Here is a 12,137-nt window from a genome sequence, read left to right as displayed (position 1 = left end):
CCATGCTAAATACATCTGAAATTTCCATGTTCTCAATTGCGATAAAACTATCCTTACTTCATTCTTTCACTACCAACTATTCTCGTAATAGATGATGTTTGACTGGATGATGGACTGCATTACCAATGATAATCCGTCCATTTATATTTGTTAAACAATATTCATTTATGTCTGACTATGATTTAGACTTTGGGTCACGGCATGTGCTATAATAAAAGTATTAATAAAATAAGTATACCATGTAAATACGTTTCTAACGTTGGTAAATACATTGAAAAAAATAAATGCATCAACTGTACAACTTTTCACATAAAACATTTTTTACAATTCATGTAATTACTCTCGAAGCTTTTTTATTCACTACAAGTTATTATTCTAAAAGAAAAAAAAAATGACGAGTACGAACTCAATCCTTAAGCTAAAGTCCAATACTGCACAATGAAAATTGTTTAATCGTTTACAAACACGATGTAGTGTTATTGTACATGTATAATACCTATATGAATCTATTGTAATATTGAGCCAACTGAACTTTTCTAGAAAACGATATTTGTTTAAGGAGATGTATTACAAATTCGTTTTTGTGCACCTAACTAAACTGTGTAAGAGTAGTATATCCATTAGTTATCTTGCTAACGGAACGTTTATAGGGAAGATAACTCCAAAATTACAGATCAAGAATAACTAAACAATGCACTATTTGTATTTAGACACACATTTCAATAGATATAAAATATTTATTGTTTTTCAACCATCGTAAAAATTATAAGTATTGTATAAATAATAAATAATATAATTTATGTATTATTTATAATCTATATGTGAAATAAATGCGTTTATGTACAAGAAACAAGTCGAAGCAAAACACTATTTAGTCATTACCAGAAAAACAAGCGAAATATTTATATGGTTTTCATAGTGATGTAATAATTTATTTCAATGGTTTTTTTTTTTTTACTGCAATACGAAAACGTTTTACAATACGCCTATATCAATTTGTTGGTAGACAATAGTCGGAGAACAATAATAGGAGGTGTGTATTAAAGATTTTAGTACGGTATCGTAAACAGCTATACTTATTGTCAACAAATAGTGTTTAATGAACACTATTTGCTCTCGTATAAAATATTAATTTGAATTAAATCAAACAACTGTTCGTTAACATTGCAGTGATTATTGTATTACTCGAAATCATGGAATTTTACGTATATACAGGATACACGTCATGGAAATAAGAAAAATTTTAACAAAGTTACATTATATTTGATTTTTATTAAAAACTTTTGATTCAAATTATTGCAGCTGAACAGATCACAGAGCGACGTGATATTGCATGAAAACGTTATCTGCTCCGAAAAGAAAATTGCAACTAATAAACAACGCACACTTGGATGATGTACAAAAAAATAATCAAACAACATAGCGAAAACTATTAAAATATAATAAAACATCAATAGATTGGATGAAACATGTTGAATTTTTAGCGCACTGTGAAAAATTAAATGACGACGGTTATGGTATTTTTCAATAGCTATTGTGTATTTATCATAATAAGTTGTACTTAATTTTCGTTTTCTCATCTGTATAAATATTGGTTAATGTTCAATAGCGTTATAATGTGTTTACAAAATGTTGTGCTCAGTATGTAAGGAAGAAATTGTTCAAAGCGATGAGTTAAATTTTACTGTAAAGAATTTCACATTTTACTTGCATCATCCTCAGAGAAGTAAACTTTCAAAAATGGAGAAAATAACGAAGGACAAGTGGTATTGTGCTAACTGCAAATCTGGAACGGTTAGTTACACAGTTCTTAACCAGAAAGAAAACTCTATTTTTGGGTCCAATGAAACTCTTTCTTAAAAATAATCTGTAAATAATCTGAGAATGATGATATCGGAATATCTAGATAATGATATCGGAATACCTGAATACCTAGAAACTATAAAAATAAAATATAGTACAAGCTACAATTATATACAATTATAATAGTTTCCTTATCGATGGGATTACGAAGTTTCGGGCGTACACTCTCGCTACGTCGCGCGTCGCCTAAACTCGTATAGGTATATATAGTTTATCTGATATTACTATATAAGTTTTATAAGAAAAATTAATTAACACGAATTAATTACTAATATGACTATAATTACTAGTTATTTTTAAGAAAAAATGTTTTAGGCTACTAAAAAAATATTTTAAAAAAATCATTGATAACTATCATGCAAAAATTCAAAAATAAGCAAAAAAAAGCAAAATAGCACTTATACTCTGAAATATGCAAAAATACGCAACTAAAATTTCGTATGTAGTGTATTTCTTCTTGGTTATCTGAAACAAATTTATAGTTCACATAGGTACCTCTAGGACCTCTCAAAAAAAATATGCAAATGCTAGAAGTTATGAGCCTTGTTTATCAGTATACAAAACCTACCGTATGTATTCAAATATCTTAAATAAACCCAAGAAAATTAAAATAAAATAATAGATAATATGAATATTAAAAAATTAAACGATAATAATTTTAATATAAATTAGGGGAACGGCAAAATGTTTGTTAATAACGAACTTTCGCCTTTTAATAAAGATATCTTTTATAAAGTTAGAATATTTGCTAAGAGAAACGGTTTAACATTTGTGTGATATAAAAACTTTAAAATCTTTATTAAAAAAAATGAAAATTCTAGAGAAAATATCATATTTGATGAAATTGATTTACCAAAACTTCGGTAACAGTAAAGTTATAAACTATGTTGTTAAAATAAATTTTGATAAATAACAATCATACCATGAATGAATATAATGTATTAAATAATCATTTAGATTCCTTTTCTGAATTTGTAAAAATATATAATTATATAAGTGTATTCTGTAATAATATTAGAAGCATTAACACACATTTTGATGTGATTTAAATTTTTATTATTTCTTAATAGTGATATTAACTGCTGTAAATTACGTGTAATAATATTAACTGAAACCTAGTATAATGTAGAGTAGCGATTCTTAACCGAGGGATCGCCAACAATTTTTTTAGGGTCGCATCATGTGAAAATAAAATTATTTCAAATCAACAACAGCAAAAATGTCATTAAATTAAAAAAAATATTAAAATATACTTCATTTTTATTTATTTTTTCTATTAATAAACGCCAATCGGCTTTTATAATATACTTTTTTTTTGTAAAATGTATACACAAATACAATAATAACAGTTTGTAACATTTTTCTATGCTTACATTACAAAAGGGTCGTTAGACATCTTGGTGACACTATAAGGAGTCACGAAGTTCAAAAGGTTGAGAACTGCTGATGTAGAGTACTGTAATTTTAAGATTCAGATATATGATGGATATAGACTGTTTTTTTCTAGTGTTAAAAGAAACCAAAATGATGGTATAATTGTTTTCACCAGAACACAATTATGTGTAGAATTAGTTGAATACAAACACGCTGTAGCTAATCCTATGGAAATAAGTTTTATAGTAAACAATACTACATTTAATTATATTGTGGTCCCCTTCAAGTGATATCAATGAATTTTTGACTATTTTTGATCATTTTCTAAAAGACGAAATCAATTATAAAGGCTAACAAATTATAATTGGGGATTTGAATATAAATATTGTGGGTCCGAATGTCATTAACAACGAATATCTTGATAATTTATCGGAATCTGGATACGAATTATTAATTAATAAGTTTACTAGAACGCCGCTAGATATCAAACATTCTTGTTTTGACCATATTTTTGTTAAAAATAATAATAACATAAACGGTAAAATTGAGGTAGGTGTATTACAAGCAATATTACAGACTATTACTCAAAAGTCAAAGTATTCAAATCAATAATCAAAATCAACAAACAATTTATAAAGTATATATACTTTATACAATTAATTACAACAAACTTAACGAAATATTAATAAAAGAAAACTGGAATTTGTATACCAACAAAAACGTTAATAAATTCTATAATCTTTTTATTGATAAGGTTGACAGTGCTATAAGTATGACCGCAATAATCAAGACTGCTAATTTGGTAAATAAACATCTAAAAGATTGGATGATATCTGGCTTGCTTTGCTCTCTATGTAATAAACAAAAACGATCCTTAAAAGTTCTTATATTCCAAATATACAGTTTTATTTTTCATAAAGATAATTCGAGTAGAGCTTGATTTTATTTTCGGATTCATTACTGGTATGTGCGCAGTGCCGCACGTCTTCTCGTAAAGTATATCGGATAACAAAATATTGTAGCGCTGTAGTTCATAGCGTACTGCAATGAAATCCGAAAGGGCAAAGGTGGATTCGGTTTTTTTTCGATCAGAACTCGTTGAAATATCGTACCTATTCGACGTTACACCATATCGTAAGACTCTTGTATTTCGATATAATGAACTAGAATATTATAATGTGGTTTCGACTAGAAAAAAAAAACCACTCCCTCCTGCCCACACTAGACTTCGACGGATGTGCTGCCGCGGTATCCATCAAACTCGTGTTGAGATCACGAGATGAATGTACACTTTGAACCCTGGAGCGGAACATTCGAATTTTTACAAAATAGTGTGTAAGTAAACGAGCGGATTCCAGGGCTGCAGCTGCAGTCTACGTTGAATTAACCGCGACAACGATCGAAGCGACGGAAACCATAGCTGGTCATCGATGAGGAAGGGGTCTTCGGAGTACGTTGGACCAGCGGTTACCAACACTTTTAGTAATATGGGACTACAAATTTCGTAAAAAATATTTTGATCCCCACCAATAGTTTGTTTTATGTATAATATGCACATACATCAGTTATTACAAAAGTAATTAAAAAATAATTGCTTATTAAAAAAAAAAAAAAAAAAAACATTTAATTGTACCCGATTATTCACAATTTACGAGTAAATCCGATGTGATTTTTTGACGTTGCTGGACAGTCTTGCTGAAAATTCCACCAAACCGTAGCGATTGTGTGGTTTTAAAAACGATTTGAAATTCTGATTACATGAATATTAAATCAACGGATCCTTATTACTGATATTTAATATATTAAATATAAGTATACGATTTCAGAATAATTGATACCAACAGCTTTTAACATTTTATGAACTTCAAATTGTGCACAAAATATATCGACTGTCTTCAAAGACTGTACAACAAACGCATGTATAATAATGTATTACGAGTATATTTATGTAAACGATATAATTAATAAGTTAATAAGTTACGGTTAAGAGTTAATCGACATCCCAAAACTGTCAATAGTAAACAAAACGCTTTTGTTGGAAACGGATTTTCATAAATTATATTTAATTCCCCTCTTCATCAGGATACAGCCCTCACAGAAACTTTCGTAGCCCCCTTGCGGTGTTTATTTTCATTTAAAACACTATGTCCGAAACGTAGGCTTAAACGATTTTATTGTTTTATAATATTTTTGCAGAAAAACACAGACGTCCAAGTTTGATTTAATGATTTAATTTTCAATTATTTTATCTTTCGCGAATTGTAAAATAAAGTGTCAGGTTAAGAAAAAGTCAAATATAAATTGTTATTTCTAGAAAATGTCATCTTTCTTTTTGATTCGAGTTGAACATAAGGAGTTTTTGGAACGCAATTTTTTTTCGCTCCCACAGATGATTATACCGAACCACGCCCATGACGATATGGTACGTAATTCTCATCATTACGAGCCTAAAGATGCGCATGGCGGAGTGAGAGAAAAATGAACATGTTTTTATAATTATATCGTAGGTACGCGTACGTTTCTCGGTGCGCTGATGACAATCGACGATCGAACACGATCCGAGGAGGAAAAGAAGCGCTCGTCGTAGTCGTACTGCTTCTCATTCACGTGAGAGAGGGAGAGAAATCTGCGATAGTTATCGTTTCTTCCGACACGCAAATAAGACTTGTAGAAAATATACAAATATCCGTATTATTCGTCTGCGCGCGCTCCAACAATATAACGATACATCGAGCCGAAACACATTTGCACCCGACGATGATTTCTAGAACTGTTTGCTCGTGCATAGAACATTAAATTTTAGAAGTCGTTATTGCGGTGTGGCGATTTGTGACTAGCACAAATTGCATCTCCTTCGCAGTCCCTCCTATATACATGAACGATAATAATAATAATACTTATATTAATATTTTCGATGACGTGTACGAGTATACGCATCACCTGCGACGTAACCGAAACGAAAAAAGGCCATTTAAAAAAAAAAAAACGGAATTAATATATGTATCGTCTCCTCTCGAAAATAATATGCGTCGCTGTACTTGTTATAGCACGCAGATTGAATAAAAACGTTTTATTTGATATACGCTTTTAATACAGCTTGATGGAACGGGCGCGTTTATACGAACTGCGTTATGTTATTCGATTTATATGAACGGTCAACGCACATTTTTTCGATCAACTTTGATTTTTTTTCTCTAGTTCTCTCAGGTCGTGTTCACCGTGTTTAACAACATTTTTTTACTCGTCTAATCGTAATAGTTTTCAACTTTCAATTATTTTGTGTTTTATATTTCGATGGCGGAACGTTAATCGAAAACCGGATCAACGATAAAATTACGTTTAGAACATTTAAAACTGAAAAGTGTTCAGCGTGCGTACAATGCGATCGGAACGGAATACCTGCAGGAGAGACACCGACAACACGTCTGCGCTGCGTTTTACATGAAATTAAAAACATAAACTGACGTTGACGGAAAAAACCAGTAAAAAAAAAATAAATATTAATTTTATACGTGTATTAATGATTCGAAGTACATTTGTTTACAACATGGACGCACACAGATCCACCGTGAAAACGAGTGTTTAATATAATTTAATACAATAATATGACCTCATCAGAAAATCGACCCCATGTACATACATAATGTGCGCGTGCATTCGACAAATGATCATCGAAACGAATTATTATAAATAGGTTTTTTTATTTTAATTTAATTTTTTTTTTTTTGTCGATTACAACGATGCACCTCGTTTGATGATAACGTCAAAATATTGCATTTATTAATTTAATAGCACCTGTTGAACTTATTCATTTTGTGCACATAAAACGCTGTGGTACCGCATAAAACGTGCACTCGTTATGATACTATTATGATTAGTTTGGATGTTTACGAAATTGCATATTTTCAATTTAATTCGGGCCTGGATACGAATTTGATTCGTATTTTACTGAATCATTTAATACTTTTATGTTTTTATATTTTAAATGCATATTTTTAGGATTTCAAGAATATAAATACATTATAAATTCAATAAAATAAATTCAGTATATCTCGAACTTTTTTAAAAACATTTTGATTTTATGGGTAGATAAATGATGATTATGTTTGTCCCAGATTAAATTCAAGTTTGATAAAATTAAAATAAAAATTTTATCATGGTAACGGTCACGCTGTAAATTGGTGTATACTTAAATAACAACTTATAAGAATTAAATATCTACTTATAAATTATCATAAATTTTAAATTTTATATACTTAAGGTGAAATAAATTTTATTTCGCATTTTTTTTCCTTTTTTATTTTTTTTTTTTTTTTTAGCTAAAATGCATATTTTATGTTTTTTCGTACATATTTGTTGATTCTTCAGTGCATAAATGCATAAATATTACGGAAATTTTAATAAGTGCATAAACATTCGAACCCTAATTATAATATTACCATGCACCGAACTAACGCGCACGTGCGCGTAAAAGCAATATATAACGTGTCGGTCGTCGGCACTGTTCACGTCGCGGAGTCGGTATACGTATGAATATATTACGTTAGTATTATTATAAATATAATGCATCCAACCGTGCACGGATTTTTCGTTTACGTGCGGCTTCAAACACGCGTTGTCAACGAGAAACGTTCTCGAATGATCGCAACGCAATATAACTGCAAGCGGCAAGTAACAACTCGCATGTGGCGATAATAATAATAATAATAATGTACCGGTTACAATACAGCGCTGTCGTGTGTTTGCGCGCGCGAAAAAAATTCCGTCGAACTGTGGTTGTACGACAACTTTATAAAAATTTACGACTATAAAAGTAACGGTAACAGTACGTGCCGGACTTTATTGCAATATTACTTAAGGATTGAATCCTTAGAACACATGTTAGAACTTTTTAGAGGATTTTACCCGTCACAGACCGAATCCGTCAGGAAATCCCTTCGTGTATGGCTAACCTAATGGTGCTGATATTGTACATGTTTAATCGCGCGATGTTCGAAGAACTCTTGACGCTTCATCGTAGGCGTGCGCCGAGTTTCAGGTCGGGGGCAACGAATATTTATACCGGTCAATATTTTTTCCTACAAACTTTCATAATTGTCATACTCCGTTTTGCTATAAATATAACCTATTTAAACGCAGTAAAGATTAACTCGATAATTGAATACACTTTTCGGATGACCAACTTATTTTTTATTGAGTCATGGTGGCCAGCTTCGGCTGCTCGGCACAAACAAATCTATTTAAACCATCCAGGAGCAGCAAAAACATACCCTGCTTCCCCTGTATGCACGCCTAAGCCTAGCCGGCCCTGTAACGCTGTGATGTTCGCGAACCAACGGGTTATATTTTATTTAAAACGTCCGTCGTCGACTGGTGGTGTACGATTGCTGGTGGACCCCAACGGGAGGATGGGCACCAAGTTCGGTATAGTCCCTACGCAGTGATCGGACTGATTAGGAGGCAGATTAGGAAATCGAGCATACCTCGTCAGTTATTTTTTTATTTTTCATAACCGGATACTTAAATTCATCATAAACGGTTGAAAAAATAACGAAATAGCGCCTCGTCATGGCACGACTGTATGCACTCTGCGGGTTCGAAGTGTAAATCAAGTTACCATCCGTACGCAAACGCCAATATGTTAGGAGTGACGATGAACCGTGGCAAAGCGAAAAAATTAAATTGAAATGTCTTTCAGTGGCGGTAAGTGTTTACAACCCGATTTTGCGTTCACGACTGGACCGGGGTAAAACTCGTGTTCTTCTTGGTCGATTAGGAACCGTTAAAAAACCGAAAAATAACTAATTATACGGGAAAACTTGAACCACAGACCTCCGACGTGCAACGATCACTCTTCGGAACAACGAGGAATGAAAACTAAACGATTCGGAGAAGTGATAAGAGCGCACGACTAACGGCAACGACGTAAAAGGGGAATAATTCGGTATACTATGGCACTGGACGGTTTAATTTTCACGTGAACGATTTGCGCCTTTACACCGTTTTTTTTGCCGCATGAGAAGAAAACGTGTAAAAACGCGTTGTACAACGCTCGTGTGATAATACACGGTAGGCACTCGGGTAACCCATCCACCTACCCGTTTAGCTACTTGCCCACCTATACCTATTAATATGAGTTATGTACGACACTTTGGAAATAATTTTTTTTTCTCAACGTACGCTAAAAAAAAATAAAAATAAAAAAAAACACGTCTAAACGATATTTCAAATATTTACATAACAATCGACTTGTCTACTCTTGTTATTCGGGATCGTTACGAACATTATTTCTCCGGGTGCATTGTACGTCTAAGGACGCACAAACGAGCGGGAGGCCGTGGAATGTTCGTACGTTATGTCTGCTGTATCTGAAGCAGTAGTGGTCGTACGAAAGCGATCCAAGTGTAATTCTGTTAAAGTATACGACTGATACGCGTTCAGGAACAACACGGGACAGCATCAAAAACACACGTTTTACGACGAGGAGGGGGCGTGAGTGACAGGGCCTTTCCTTCGACCTTTTTTATTTTTATCAGTCCTCTTATGGCGCGCAGATTATGAATTATGTTGAAAGTGTAAACACTACGTATATTATTTATCGACTCGGCATCGGTTGGCATTGTTACACGTGCACTGCGAAATATGGCAGTGAAACAGACCGAAATAATAGAAAGTTTTGTTGGACGTCAAAACAATAGAGATTGTGTACTTGAAAGTTTTGTTAAAATCGAATTCGTTCAGCGTGAATGCGCATTTCTCAAGGTATCTCAAGATGTTCAGAATTAGGTTTTGTTATAAATATTATATTCATCATAGTTGTTGAAAAATATACAAATCGTAGTAAAGTTCATTATCACTTAATTCTAAATTATATGCATTTTATATGCATGTAAAAAGTGTCCTCTTCTATATATATATATACACACACACATGTGAAGCGTTTATTCGTAATAATCGAGTACATAACATATTGTAATATCTAATTGTTGTTATAATCAAAGTTTAATCATATATAAAAATTAATGTTGAAATTTCTAATCGAATATTCGTTTATGAAAAAATTAAACAATTCGATTTTGCATCGATTATTCATACATATTACACACAACTGACCGTAATCTGTGTATGCAAATATTACACGCACTCTAAATTTATGTGGTTATAAATTATATTTATAAAGTAACTGAGTTTTTCAGCTGTAAACCATAAATAGCGGTGTGTGTATATTTTACACTATTATTAATATTGTCGACAAATGCACTGAAATCCCGTGTTATTATAGATTACGACTAGAATAAAAATCAATGTATTTTTGGCATTTTCGATTAATTTTGTTGTGTAGTTTCGAAAAAAAATACAACAAATTGTAAAACGTACCACAAAAGAGTATTAGACAATACAATAAGTGTAACCTGTTGTTCACATTTTTTAGATTAAATACAGCTTGTGATGAAGAAAAAATATGTCGTCTCCGTGTGGCCAGTACTGCCCTACTGGGAAGCTATAATATGCAGGATGGGTTGGGGTGATATAAGTTATTATATCGAAATGAAACGAATTTTAAAACACAGGGACCAATCGAGACTATTAGCAGCTGCGGTTACACCCACACCCCGAACAAAATAATAAAATATAGTTCAACCATATTATATAAAACGAGTGTAGAGAAATTCCGCATCAATAGATTAAACGCCAAAGCGATATCTGTGTAGTCAGAAAATTCATAACAGTTTTAGTATCACTGCCGCAATAATAACCAGTGGCGTGTGATGGGAGGAGGATGACGGGGGATAATCCCCCCATAGACTTTTTTTTTAGTCTTAAACGCAGTCTTGTAAAGTATTCGAATACAAGTATTTGAATACATGTATTAAAATACTTTTTGAAATATTTTTTGGTATTCTAAATACAATTTTTTTAAAGTATTTTTTAAGTATTTTGAATACTTTTTAAAAGTATTTTTAACAATTTGTAAATACTTGTATTTAAATACCTCAAAGTTCGTTTTAATAATTGTATAATCATAATAATTCTCTATCTTAATAATTGTTCCTACTTCTAAGAATAATATTCGGTTATTATTGATGAATCTAATAAGTAATAAAATAATAAGATATTACTATAATATTACTAATTTTAAAACTGTTAAATTTCAAACCGTTTTAACGCTATCATATATATTTTTTTAAATATTATTTTGCTTAATTTTATATTAATAAGTATTAATTGTTATAGGTTGTAACAAATATCAATAAATAATAATGTAAATAATTTATTAAAATATGCAATGGTTATTATTTATATTGTAATTACAATTGGTAATATTTATTTTCTAAAAAGTAATTTATTTTTAACCATACCTGTATAAATGTAAAATAATATTATCGGCTTAATCTTTAAGTTTTAACTTTAAAAATGTAATTTCATATTTATTAATTTCATGAATATAGAGTATCAAAGATAAATTTTATCTCATTATCTAGGTTATATTATAATATAATTATATAAAAAGAAAGCATTATATTAATAAGATTCAATTTATAAACACAAAAAAATTGTATAACAGAAAAAGTAGTATATAACAATGTTAAAAATTTTAAAAATGCTACATCCAATTTTATATGGGTTTATTATTATAATTTTTAAGGAAATTTTTTCAAATAGTTCTATATTAATAGTTAATACCATTTTTTATTTATTTTTTTGTCATTTAATTGTATTAATACTAGTAGATATATATAATATGTGAATGAAATATGTGAATATGACCTCTAAATAGTCAGACATGTTTTGTATTTTTCAAATTGTTAAATCTATAGTAATTAGTATCATAATATAGGTACCTAAACTGATATATATAATCAGTGGCATAGACACAATTTTTTTCTATTTGGGGGGGG

This window comes from Sipha flava, unplaced genomic scaffold (assembly GCF_003268045.1).
Source record: "Sipha flava isolate LNK unplaced genomic scaffold, YSA_version1 65_pilon_pilon, whole genome shotgun sequence".
NCBI classification, from domain to species: Eukaryota; Metazoa; Arthropoda; class Insecta; order Hemiptera; family Aphididae; genus Sipha; species Sipha flava.
Note: the sequence above shows the minus strand (reverse complement) of the source record.